The sequence below is a fragment of the Camelus bactrianus genome, chromosome 6 (assembly GCF_048773025.1).
Source record: "Camelus bactrianus isolate YW-2024 breed Bactrian camel chromosome 6, ASM4877302v1, whole genome shotgun sequence".
Lineage (NCBI taxonomy): Eukaryota > Metazoa > Chordata > Mammalia > Artiodactyla > Camelidae > Camelus > Camelus bactrianus.
This window is the reverse complement of record NC_133544.1, coordinates 9,378,005-9,390,628: the sequence shown is the minus strand read 5'-3', so window position 1 is coordinate 9,390,628 and position 12,624 is coordinate 9,378,005. Positions and strand designations below refer to the sequence as shown.

The following is a 12,624-nucleotide window of genomic DNA, read 5'->3' as shown; positions in this document are numbered from 1 at the left end:
ATCAGCTGTCCCCAAGCCTGATCCCTGAATGCCTGTCACCCTACCTTCCTTGTCCCTAGCTTGCTTTCAGTGAGCCTGCACCCAGCGCTCTGATCCCAGAGACTGGACTGTATGGCGGATGGGTGCCCCTGAGAACCACCGAGGTCTGAACCTCACTGAGCACCTACTACAGGCCAGCTGTGGGGACACGTGGCCTCTGTGATCTCATTAATCCCTCAACACACCCATTTCACAGAGAGCAATGTTAAGTGTCTACCTAGAGCCCCCCCAGCAGGTGTCAGTGCAGGCTCTGGGACCCAAACGACACGGGTTGGCTGGCGGCAGGGCAGACGGCTGCACCCAGAACCAGACGGCTTGCCTGCGTTTGTGTCTCAGACTCGGGAAGCTGGAGGACGGGGCCTCCTCGTGGGGTCAGACCTGCTCCTGGGCGCCTTTGCCTTTCGCCACACCTGGTCTGCCTTAGCAAATATTTCTCTCCGAGTTTACCCAGCCAGTCCAAGGTCGGGGGGAGGCCCCACTGTGCTGCGTGTGTAAGGCCAAGGTCCTGCGCTGTCTAAAGTTCACTCAGCAGACACTCACAAAACAGCTACCATGTGGGGGGTCGGGACGGGCTCGGGGTGGCTGACTTGGGGGAAGCCTTGGCGCATGTCGTGGAAGGAAGCTCGGAGCTGGGAGTCATCGCAGGTCACGTAAGTCAATTGTCACACGATCCTGGAGGAGCAAATTGGTATAGCAGCTCAGAAGGACAGAATTAACTTCTGATAATTTCTGATGGCTCAGGAGAGGTTTTGCTGAAGAAGTAGTGCTGAGCTGGTCTTTTTTTTTTTAATTTTTTTTTTTTGTTGTTGCTGTTTTTGGGGGGGAAGGGTAATTTTGATTTATTTATTCATAATTATTATTTTAATGGGGATACTGGGGATTGAACCCAGGACCTTGTGCATGCTAAGCACTCGGTCTACCACTCCCTACCCCAAGCTGCTCTTGAAGAGTATGTAGGGCTTCACCAGACGGCAGATTTGGGAACAGGGCTGGGACTTTCGGGCAGAGGGGACAGCTGGAGAAGAGCTGCGGTGCACACGGGAAGTCATGGGGACCTCAGTCTGGACCAGGGCAGGGTGTGTGAAGGAAAACAAAGAAGAAAGGGGACAATACTTGTAGTCCAGTGACAGGGACCCTGCACACGAGACCTGTGTTTTGTCTCTTCTCTTTCATCTCAGTTTCAGGGTGGTTTGGTCATTGACACTGCACCTAATTTACCCCCTAATCTATCTCCTGCCCCTCGCTCTCCCATCTGCACATCAGCAGATGACTCACTGCCCTCAAGGGGGCGCTCACACCCAACCACACCTGCTTCTCCAACACCCCACCTGCCCCTTCCTGGGATTGACCTCATTCAATAGGTGACATAAGATACCAGGTCTGGAGGGTGCCCACATTGTTGGTGTGGCTGTCCCCCGTGGGGCCCTCTTTCTTAGCCCCTGTGTTCATTTGCTAGGGCCACCATAACACAGTACCACAGACTAGGAGGCTTAGCAACAGAAATGTATTATCTCGCAGTCCTGGAGGCTGGAAGTCTGAGATCAAGGTGTCATCAGGGCGGTTTCTTCTGAGGCCTCTCTCTTCGGCTTGCAGACAGCCATCTTTTCTCTCTGTCCTCGCATGGTCCTCCCTGTGTGTGTCTGTGTCCTAGTCATCCTCTCTCACAATCTCTGCCAGTCATATTGGATTGGGGGCCACTCTAATTATTTTTGAAGGTTACTTTCTTATTTTTATTGAAGTATACTATGGTTGATGTACAGTAATATATATGTTACAGGTGTACGATACAGTGATTCACAATTTTTAAAGATTATATTCCATTTATAGTTATAAAATACTGACTATATTCCCATGTTGTACAAGGTATCCTGTAGTTTATTTTATGCATAATAGTTTGTGCTCCCTAATCCCCACTCCTATTTGCCCCTCACCCTTCCGTCTCCCCACTGATAACCATTAGTTTGTTCTCTACATCTGTGGGTCTGTTTCTTTTTTGTTCTATTCACTAGATTGTTGTATTTTTTAGACTCTACACAGATATGATATCATACAGTATTTGTCATTCTCTATCTGACTTATTTCACTAAGCATAATACCCTCCAAATCCATCCATGTTTCTGCAAATGGCAAAAATGTCATTCTTTTTTATGGCTGAGTAGTATTCCATTGTGTGTATATATACCACATCTTCTTTATCCATTCATCTGTTGATGAACATTTAGGTTGCTTCCATATCGTAGCAATTATATATAATGCTGCTATGAACATTGGGGTGCATTTATCTTTTCAAATTATTATTTATGTTTTTTTCAGATATAAACCCAGACGTGGGATTGTGGGTCAAATGGTAGTCCTATTTTTAGATTTTTAAGGAACCTCTCTATACTGTTTTCTACGCTGGCTGCACCAATTTACATTCCCACCAACAGTGTACAAGGGCTCCCTTTTCTCTACACCCTCAACAACATTTGTTATTTATGGTCTTTTGATGACACCATTCTGAAAAGGTCCATCCTAATTTTAACTTAATCATCTCTTTAAAGACCTGCTGTCTAAATATAGTCACATTCGGAAGCACTGGGGTTAGGACTTCACCATATGAAGTTGAAGGGGTGGAGGACGCAATTCAATGCATAGCAGTCACTCCACCTTTGAGTTGCTACAACGATTGCCAAGTTCATTCCTGTTCTCAGGAGCCCACTTTCATTCCCCGCTCTGACCTCATGCAGTCGGGGGACCTCCCCTTGTGAACCCCGCTGCCTCCAGGAAGCAGAGGAACAAGGCTAGGGCCCAGGACCCCTCCCCCCGACCCCTCCGTGTGGAGACTCAGATGGGAAGGGATGCCCTGGGCCTCCCGATGAAGCACTTCACGCCCCATTGAACAGCCTAGGCTTGTTTATTTAGCTCTTTCATGCAAAGGCTTTTGTGTGTGGGGTGGTGTCTACAGGGAATCGGGCGTGGAGCCAGGACACGGATGGAATGGGGAGCCCAGCAGACATGGGCCCTGGCAATAACCGAGGACACAAACAAACAAACATAGAATTACAAATTGTGATGAGGGTAATTCTTTTGTCCACAGATGTTTACTGAATCTCCACTGGTGCTGTTCCGGGTGCTGAAGATAAATGAAGAAAACAACAAAGATCACTGCTCCGGAGGAGCTACATTCTAGTACAGACAGACAACAGCAGGAAAAAACCCACAAAGAGTAAAACAGAAACGTAAAATACATCGCATGCCAGTTGAGGACAAGTGCTGCGGAGAGTGAGCTCGACTTAGGGATGTGCTTCTATGAACAGGGCATGGGAGGGGAAGAACTGTAGCGCCAGGTGGAGAGACCTGACGCCCACTACCTTGGCCGTGTGGTCAAGGTCAGCTTCACAGTGATGTGTCGTGTTGACACCCGTCTGCTGTGGGGTGATGATAAGGAAGCATCGCCTGTGTGGGACCTGCCCCCAAACACGTCGCTCTAATCATGAGAAAGCGCCATACAGACCCTGACTGAGGGCCATTTGACAAAATACCTGACCCGCAGTGCTCTTCCAAAGTGTCAAGGTCACGAAAAGCACACAAAGCCTAGTGCTACGGATTGAAGGTTTGTGTCCCTCAAAATTTGTATGTGGAAATCCTCACCCCAATGTGATGGTATTAGAAGATGGGGCCATTGGGAGGGGACAAGGTCATGAGGATGGAGCCCTCATGAGTGAGCCCCTGTGTAGAAGCCACCCGGTCTGTGGCATTTTGTTACAGTGTCCTGAACAGACTAAGACATCTGAGCGACTGTCACAGGCCAGATAAAACTCAGGGGGTGTGGAAACTAAATGTAACGTGGTTTCCTGGATGGGATCCTGGAGGAAAAAATTAGTGGAAAAACTGGTGAAATTGAAATAAATCTACCATACCAGGGTTCACTTCTTAGTTTTGAGACATAGATCATGGTGACATCAGATATTTATGTCACAGGAGCTCTCTGTACTGTCATTACAACTTTTCTGTATATCTAAAATTATTTCAAAATAAAAAGTTGGTTTTTTAGTAAAACGCTAAAAAAAAATAGTAGAGAATATGAGGAGGTGAAGGAGTTATAAAGACAGAAGCAGATCAGTTAAGGAGGAGAACAGGGCACTAAGAGAGACAATCAAGGACCTTCTGCAGCCCGACATCCAGAGGGGCCCCTGGGGCGGTGGCATTGAAGCCGAGACCTGAGGGACAAGCAGGAGTTAATGGGGCAAATGCTACTTGTGCACTTCGTGAGTGAAGACCCAGAGGTGGGAGGGTGTGTCCTGTTGACAGAACTGACAGAGGACACATGAGGTTGGAGCCCGTGAGCATGTCTCTTCATCAGCAACTGTGACGATGTGCAGGGTGTGCGAGGTGGGGGCGACACTGAAAACACTAGTAGCACTTGAATGCCACTAGCTGCGCGTGTGACACTGTCCTAAGCCCTCTGCCGACCTTGTCTCAGTTAATAAAGAGGCAGAGAGGCACTGCCGCAAGGAGCTGGGATGGCAAACAGGTGACATCGGTGACTTTCTCTTGTTTCTTACAGAGCTGCACCCCAGAGTGGACCACCTGTCACCTTTCCCCAAGGAATGAAGTGGGAGCGAGGTGACACCAAGATGGCAACAGCTACAGACACAGAAGTGCTTTGGCCACTTGGGAGAATCCAGTAAGAGAGACCACTTGCCATTCCTGATGGTGATTTTCCATGAAGACATGCAGAGTTCAGATAAACAAACGCCCCTACACGCGCCCACACTGCTACTCACACACGTGTGCACACATGCACGCGCACACACAGCCTTCTGGAGACGCGTGGCTTCTAGCAGCTAATACGGCTGCAGCCTCCGGAGCTCATCACTCACTGTGTACCGGCGGGGTTGGGGGTGGTCCTCAGAGTCTTCCCCTCTCTCATCCCCTGCTTCTCCGTCAGTCTCTCCCGAAGAGGCTGCTGTGAACCCGTTTGTGGATCTGACCAGCAGTTATATGTGTCTTCACGGATGTTAAGGGGTGGGGTGGGAGGACCGGTCTGGCAGGTGTGGGATAAAGGAGTATGAGCTGGGGGCGGGGCCTCTGCTCTCAGGTGTGCTGAGCAAATGCACAATGTATCCATCTCCCCCACTGCCCAGCGTGGTGATGTCACAATGCCCGAGTCTCAGGGCTGTTTGGAGGCTTGGAGGGAATGGGGCAAAGGAAGGGGCTCGGACCCTGTGGCAGTGCCTCTCAGACTGTGACCGACATCACCCAGGGAGCTTGTTAAAAGTGCCTACTCCGGGCTCCTCCGCGAGGAATCAGCGTGGGCGAACAAGTGCCCCTCGGGGTTTGGATGCACACGCAGATAGCGCTTATCTGCCGTCACAAGACGGGAGAGCCCAGGGTTATTTGATTCTGCCCAGACTCCTGGGAATCTGTGCCCCCTCCTCCCTGGCAGCTGCTACCCGCCAGCTTCAGGGCCTGCAGACTCTCAGATTCTCTGCCCTGACAGGCCTAGACACCCTTCATTTCTAGGCATTTCTCCAGCTAATCCTTGCGGAGCAACAGCCAGGTAACACAAACCCAGGCATGTCCTCAAGACTCCGCCCAGAGGTCCTTCCTCGGTGCAGCCTTCCTGACACCCCCAGACCCATCTCTCGGCTCCCACTGCCCCTACACCCCGCAACCCCTTCATCACTCCCCACACTGTCTGGGTACCATCTCTCTGCTTGTCTGTGTCTCTCTCACACCGTGAAGTCCCTGGGGGTTCGATTCATCTAGCTGGCATGGCCCTGGGTCAATGAATGAAGAGGCCATTTGAGGGTCAGGCTCCAGAAGATTCCACCTTCTGGTTCCAACCGGTCTGGGGTCTGCGTGCTTGTAGGCAGCACACAGCTAACTTCCTCCACCCGGCAGGGGTTTCAGTACCTGTAAAGCGGCTCAAAGGACACGGCCCAGAATATTATCTGTAGTCCTTGAGAGGGAACTAAGGGTCCCGGACTCTAATGGCTAAACTGTTATTATGTTTTCTTGCCTGTCTGTTTTCCTTTGCTTCTGTTTTTTCTCACTTCTTGGATTAAATATATTCTTTGGCACTCAGGGAAGACCTAGGAGGCTAAAGCTTTCTACGAACAAGAGGCAGCCGGAGGCCATGGTGGGGGGGGACATGTCCCCGGGAGGCCCCGTAGTGTCCTGCTCCATTCCATATGTTTTCCAGACCAGGTGCTGGGGTCTTTCCACAGCCCGGCCCGGAGCGGAGTCAGGGCGCCTCCACCTTCCCATGGGCTGCACGCGGCTGGGGTGGCTGTGTGTCCGCATGGGGACTTGGCAGCGGGAGTGGGGCTGTGCCTCCTGGAGGGGAGGAGGGTGTGGGCTCCCAGGCCTGCCGGCCTGGCCCCGGATCCCCGCCGGGCACTTTCCGCCCTGACACCTTGGGAACTGGCTTCGTCTCTCTGTACCTCGGTTTCCTCGGATGTAGAACAGAATAACTGAACCTTCCTCCAAAGGTACTTGTGAGAATTTGAGGAGCTCTTCACAAAGATCAGCTCAACTATAATTACATCACTGTTATGACCTGGCCTCTGCAGTGAAGGAAGTCCGGGTAAATTTGTTTAGAATAGGGATGGCCCAGGGAACCCTCATTTACTGAGGCATCAGTTATGTGGCATACACCGTTCTGTGCGGCTGACCTGCTTCCTTCCATAGCACTCAAACTTCCCTGCTCACTCTCTTCCCCCAGCCTAAGCGCCAAGTGGGCAGGTGATATGGATTTAGGTTAATCTACTGCTGTGTCATAAATCATTCTAAAATCACACAGCTTGGACAACAGAATGCTTACATCTCACAATTTCAGAGGGTCCGGAGTCTGGGAGGGGCTGAGCTGGGTGCTTCTGGCTCAGGGCCCCTTGTGGGCTTGTAGACAAGTCGTGGGCCGGTGCCGCCGCCTATTGCACATCCAGGCTCCCTCAGTGGCTGCTGGCATGAGCCGTCAGCTCCTGCCTTTGGGGCTATTCCCAGGGCTGCTTCAGACATGGCTCCCCCTAGAGTGTGTGTGTGTGTGTGTGTGTGTGAGAGAGAGAGAGAGAGAGAGAGAGAGAGAGAGAACTCAAGTCAGAAGCAGCATCTTTTTATTTGTTATTTTCTTGTTGCTGTTGTTCAAAAAGTTATTTTTAATGGGCAATATTGGGTATAACCTTCCTCAATCACACAATGGGAAATTATGAAAGTTTCACCAGCTTTTAAAGGTAGAATACAGTGTAACTAATATATACCTTTTAGAATGTCCTAGATTCTGGATTTTGTAGCCATTTAATTAATTAATTAATTAAAATTTATATATGTACTGTTTCTAAGAACAATTTAGTGCTTTAGCTTTTTAAACTTACCCACTTATCAAAGGAACAAAACCAACTACAAAATAAGATTCAACAGAATGCTGTAATCCAATCATAAAGGACAGTCAAATGTGCTTACACATATTCAAGAAATCAATCATCTTAGTTATAAATAATAAGTTGTTCATTTGTGTCCCTTTTTTTTAGATTCCACATATAAGTGATATCATATGGCATTTTTCTTTCTCTTTCTGGCTTACTTCACTTAGAATGATGATCTCCAGGTCAATCATGTTGCTGCAAATGACATTATTTTATTCATTTTTATGGCTGAGTAGCATTCCACTGTGTGTGTGTGTATATATATATATACACACCACATCTTCTTTATCGAGTCATCTGTTGATGGACATTTGGGTGGTTTCCATATTTTGGCTATTGAAATTGTGCTGCTATGAACATTGGGGTGCATGTGTCTTTCTGAATTATGTTTTTCTCTGGGTATATGCCCAGGAGTGGGATTGCTGGATCATATGGTAAGTCTATTTTTAGTTTTTCAAGGAACCTCCACACTGTCCTCCATAGTGGCAAGCAGCACCTTTTTATAACCCAGTCTCGGAAGTGATTCCCCATCCCTTCTGCCATATTCCCTTTATTAGAATAAGTCACTAAGTCCATTCCAGCTCAAGGGGAGAGTAATTAAACCCCATCCCTTGAAGTCAGGATTGTCAAAGGATTTGTGTACATACGTCTTAAATGACCAGAGTACTGTAACCTCAGAATCCAGTGGAGTGACTGTTCTCACAGCTGAGTCTTAATTAAAAAGGGATGGACCGAATGAATGAACAAGTGAGTGGGTGAGGGAGGAGGGCATTCCTGCCCTGCTTTGCAGAGGAAAAGAGGAAAGGCTCAGAGAGGCTGAAGTGTATGTGAGGCTGTCAGGTCAAAGGACATGGGTGGCTGCTCTTACCTTAACAATTCTTGTGACCCAAGAATTCTCAGATGTCCCCTGGAGCGTGGAAGGCAGTACTGAAAGGGAGACAATGATGGCAGTCTGTAGTAGCTCGTCCCTCCTCAAAGGAAAACAAGACACAACAGGAGGAGAAATGGATGACTAAGGAGCAGGCAAAACAGAGACAGGAATTCCCTCTGCTCCTGCCAAATGCTTCTGTGGTCACCTCCCCAGATCTGATCCACACAGGGACACAGCCAGGGGCTGGCTGGGCTGTGCTGAAGGGAATTTGCAAACGTACCTCAGAGCTGCAGCCAGCATCATCCCTGGGACCACAGAACTAGGTCTGTGCAAACACAGCCAGAGAGCCTGGGTGCCAGGACAGAGCAGAGCCCAGAGGCCCCCGGCCTGTAAGAGAGAAGGCAGAGCCTGCTCTGGGGTTCGGGCTGTTCTTAATATCATTTCATCCTCCTAAGAATTGTTTAAGGAGCCATAAACGACAAAAGAGGTTCGGAGAGGTGAAGTAATTGGCTTAAAGTCACCCAGCTGGTGGAGGGCGGCAAAGCCATGATGCCAAGGGAGCAAGGCTGAGGGAGGCCCCTTCCATGACCCCTGCCTCCTCCACCTCCAGGAAGAAGCTCTCTGGAAGAAACCGGCATTGGTCCCTTCCAGCTTGTGTGCTCCGTGGAGGTGGTACACCCTCTTACTTGGATTCCCCGCTGCCTCCAGTTGAGCCCCAGAAATACAATCATCCATTTGCAGGGCCAGCTCACACGGGGACATATCCCTTCTCTAAGGGTTCCTTAGCCCACCTGTGCCGAGTCAGCACTCACGAATCAGAAGTAGCAACACAAAGGCAACGACTGCAGAAAACAGGAGACAGCATCACAGTGGTCAAGCTTCCAGAATCTGAATCAATCCAGTTCCTATGGACTCCATATGAGTCTGGGGACAGTAAGAGTGACTGTCCCCTGAATGGAGCACCTGCCAGCCTCAAGTCAGCAGCAGAGCACTCGAGACATACCTTCACCTACTTGAGGCGGGTGCTACAGCCACACTCACACAGGCTCCAAAGGCTGGTGCCACTTCAGCCCCTGCCTGTCTCTCCGCCTTTGTGCTTCTGGGTTTCTTGAGCCCTGGAAATAGGCTCCTGGAAACCTTGGCCCTGACTCCATTTTAAGGGTGCACCTTCCAGCTTCCTTTGGGCTGCTCACCTGGGTCCATTTCAAGTCAAAGAAACACGTGCATCCCAGCATTGGGGCCCGAGGCAGGCCACTCCAAAATATACTTCAATGGCATGTTGATTATTTTGATTTAAAGTTACTTAAGAAATGGCCAATACAGGGGGGATGGATAGATTAGGAGTTTGAGATTAATAGATACACACTACTATATATAAAATAGGTAAACAACAAGGACCTACCGTACAGCACAGGGAACGATATTCAATTTCTTGTAATGATCTGTAATGGAAAAGAATCTGAAAAATATATATATGTCTGTATATGTATAATTGAATTGCTTTGCTATACACATGAAACTAACATTGTAAATTGACTACACTTCAGTAAAAATAAGAATCAGGAAAAAAAAAAAAAAGAAATGGCCAATGCAAGAGGGACACTTTGGCCCTCCTCTCTGTTTCCCTGAAAGCAGAAACTAAGTCTCCCGCATGGAAGGTGTACTCCCTGCATCTGGTGGAAGAAGGACACCCTTCTCATCAGACATGGGGAATGTGGAGCCGGGAAGCCTGGGTTAGCAGACCTCATCACTTCTTTTTTTTTTTTTTTTTAACATTTTTTTATTAAGTTATAGTCATTTTACAATGTTGTGTCAAATTCCAGTGTAGAGCACAATTTTTCAGTTTTACATGAACATACATGTATTCATTGTCACATTGTTTTTCACTGTGAGCCACCACAAGATCTTATATATGTTTCCCCATGCTATACAGTATAATCTTGTTTATCTGTTCTACATATGCCTGTCAGCATCTACAAATTTTGAACTCCCAGTCTATCCCTTCCCACCCCTCTCCCCCTTGGCAACCACAAGTTTATATTCTATGTCTATGAGTCTGTTTCTGTTTTGTATTAATGTTCTTTTTTTTTTTTTTTTTAGATTCCACATATGAGTGATCTCATATGCTATTTTTATTTCTCTTTCTGGCTTACTTCACTTAGAATGACATTCTCCAGTGACATCCATGTTGCTGCAAATGGTGTTATGTTGTCATTTTTATGGCTGAATAGTATTCCATTGTATAAATACACCACATCTTCTTTATCCGGTCATCTGTTGATGGACATTTAGTCTGTTTCCATGTCTTGGCTATTGTAAATAGTGCAGCTAACCTTGTTACTTCTTTAATGTACTCCTCCAAGCCCAAACTCTATTTAAATTCTTCACTAATTCAACACTTAAAACTTATATTTATGTGTCCTATCAGCCTCACTAATTTATTGTTTCTTTGTCAAAAAAGTATAAAAGCTGCCTGTTTTGGCCATTTCCTTAGCTCCCATTTCTAGGAGACCTCTGCACATAAGAATGAAAATTCCCTCCACAGGAATTATGATAGACTGATACCTGGAGGTGACTGACTTCTCCTATAAGATTCCTCCCAATGAAGATCCATGAATGTCCCCTCTATTGAACGCTGTCTAAGACCACTTCTTAGATGGCTCCTTGTTGATCATGTGTGGCCATAAACTCTCTAATAGCATACCTCTTGCCCAGCCAACTCTTTTCCTCCTCCATGGGACATGATTCTCTGGGAATAAGCCTTCCTAGCACTGAAGAAGTCAATGCTGATGCCAAATAAACAAATGGTTGATCATTAATGCTTTTCCAAAAAAGATTTCGATCAAAAGGGGGAAATGTGAAAGGAAAATAAAAATGGTGTCAGTATTGCTAAGGGAGCTCTCTAGGATGAAGTCAGGGGCTGCTGAAGAAGTGTGATTGTGCACAGCTCAGCCCAAATGGAATCTGAATTTTCATCAACTATTTTCTTAAACAAGCATCTAGGGCATCTGCCTAATGTTTCAGACTCAAGACACATATTGGACACATACCCTAAAATGACTCATGACTACCTAGCCACTTATTGGAACCTTACCCTAAATAAATCATGACGGCCTATCTCTTAAGGACAACGATTTCTCTTCCTGTGTCAGGGTCAATCATAACTCTTGCCAGATAACTTTAACAGTCTCATGGTTTCTGTCTTTATAAAATCTGGACACATCTTCTTCCTCAGAACATGCTTTTGGTTTTACCAGAATCGGTATTTCCTGAACTGTAATTCCTAAGACCCTAAAAAAAACTCTTTTCTCATTTGCAGGCTTCTGTGTTTTCTTAGTTGACATATATTCTTCTCCCTTTCGCTGCTTTAGCCTGTGAGGCAGTGCCCCTCAGTATGTAAAGTATATACGAATCTCCTGGGGAGACTGTCAGGATACAGATGCTGTATTAGTAGTTCTGGGGTGGGCCCCAAGAGTCTACCTCTCTAGCAAGCTCCCTGCTGCTTGTCCTCAGACCACATTTGAGTATAGCAAGGGTGTCAATGGTCTATTCTTTTATGCACAGGGGCTTCTCTTAAGACACCAGCGTGCCATTAATTTCATTTTTGTTTTCCTTTGTCAGGTTCAGAAATATGGCTAGGGTCCTCTGGACTTAGAGGAGAGAATACTCAAAAGAGATTCCTGCCTCAGGCTCCAATGATCCTATAGCCTCAGTGGCCAATAGAAAGATGATATGGAGGGGACACTTCAAGAAAGAGGTGACACTGGATTCAGGAACAGAACAACAGACATTAGCCTTAATCCTTTTCTGTGTCCTAATTCCCTTATGCTCTCATCAGGCCCTAGAGGACACTGTGACACGACCATCCATGCTTGTGGAATTGAAGAAAAAGCCTGTACCAATTTTGGGGTCTAAGTAGATCAATGATGGCTGTAAGAGCTCAGTGACGAGGCTGAGAGATGGGCAGAGGTGCATGTAGCCCTGGAGCATCAGTCAGAAGCTCCAGGTGACAGGTGGCGCCCAGGACATGTTAGCTCCCCATAAGCACCCTCAGCATTATTTGGAAAAGGTAGAAAATTTTCTGCCTTCACATTGACTAGAGGTTCAGACTGTCAGTTCAGTTTTAAGGAAATTGATGACTCTCCTGGGGCCAGAGAATTTGGGGGACACTCAGGTAAAACATCAGGGTAAGAGAAGTAGTGATGCCGAATGTCCATTCTTATTTTCTATCAAGGCAATCAAACCCCAAATGTTTGGCTGGGACATAGCTACACAATGGAGAATATTGGCTGCACTGCACAGTGT

General features: G+C 47.3%; 2 long non-coding RNA genes across 2 annotated transcripts; one reads left to right on the top strand and one right to left on the bottom strand.

Moving 5' to 3' along the window:
• Nucleotides 1-544: 544 nt before the first annotated feature.
• LOC105079902 (uncharacterized) lies at nucleotides 545-7,370 on the top strand. The gene is made up of 3 exons (XR_836306.3): nucleotides 545-689; nucleotides 3,119-3,634; nucleotides 4,589-7,370. It is a non-coding gene; the product is annotated as an uncharacterized LOC105079902 (long non-coding RNA).
• Nucleotides 2,960-5,037, bottom strand: LOC123612440 (uncharacterized). Its single transcript, XR_006719688.2, has 2 exons — nucleotides 4,905-5,037; nucleotides 2,960-3,154 (listed from the first exon to the last, which is right to left on the bottom strand). It is a non-coding gene; the product is annotated as an uncharacterized LOC123612440 (long non-coding RNA).
• Nucleotides 7,371-12,624: the final 5,254 nt, after the last annotated feature.